Here is a 975-nt window from a genome sequence, read left to right as displayed (position 1 = left end):
CAATAAAGCCATGAGTATGCCTGTTTTTTTGTTTTTGTTTTGTTTTGTTTTTGGTTTTTGGGTCACACCCAGCACTGCTCAGGGGTTACTCCTGGCTCTAAGCTCAGAAATCGCCCTTGGCAAGCACAAGGGACCATATGGGATGCCAGGATTCAAACCATAATCCTTCTGCATGGAAGGCAAATGCCTTACCTTTATGCTATCTCGCTGGCCCCGAGTATGCCTGTTTATTGCAGGCATTGCAAAGGCTCGAACTAGGTGGGTAGGGACCCAGAAGTACTAGGGAATATGTAGGGTTGGGGCTCAAACCTTGGTTTTTTGTTTTTTGGGGTTTTTTTTGTTTTTGTTTTTTGTTTTTGGGCAACACCCAGCGTTGCTCAGGGGTTACTCCTGGCTGTCTGCTCAGAAATAGCTCCTGGCAGGTACGGGGGACCATATGGGACACCGGGATTCGAACCAACCACCTTTGGTCCTGGATCGGCTGCTTGCAAGGCAAACGCCGCTGTGCTATCTCTCTGGGCCCTCAAACCCTGGTTTCTATATGTCAGGCATGTGCTCCAGCTATCAAGCCTTCTCTGACCCTGGAATTTTGTTTTGTTTTAGAGTCACACCCAGCATGGCACAGGGCTTATTGCTGGCTCTGTACTCAGGAATTACTCCTGGCAGTGCTGGGGGACACATAGGCAATGCCAGAGATCAAACCTGAGTCGGTGGTATGCAAGGCAAATGCTGTGATTTCATTTTGGATCCACACAGGAATATATACATATATATATATACATACATACATACATATATATATATATATATATATATATATATATATATATATATTGGTTTTTGGGTCACACCCAGCAGCATTCAATGGTCACTCCTGGCTGTACGCTCAGAAATCGCTCCTGGCAGGCTTGGGGGACCATATGGGATGCCGGGATTCGAACCACAGTCCTGCATGCAAGGCAAACGCCTTACCTC

This window comes from Suncus etruscus, chromosome 20, assembly GCF_024139225.1.
Source record: "Suncus etruscus isolate mSunEtr1 chromosome 20, mSunEtr1.pri.cur, whole genome shotgun sequence".
NCBI classification, from domain to species: Eukaryota; Metazoa; Chordata; class Mammalia; order Eulipotyphla; family Soricidae; genus Suncus; species Suncus etruscus.
The sequence above is the reverse complement of the archived record's forward strand: the minus strand, read 5'-3'. Positions refer to the sequence as shown.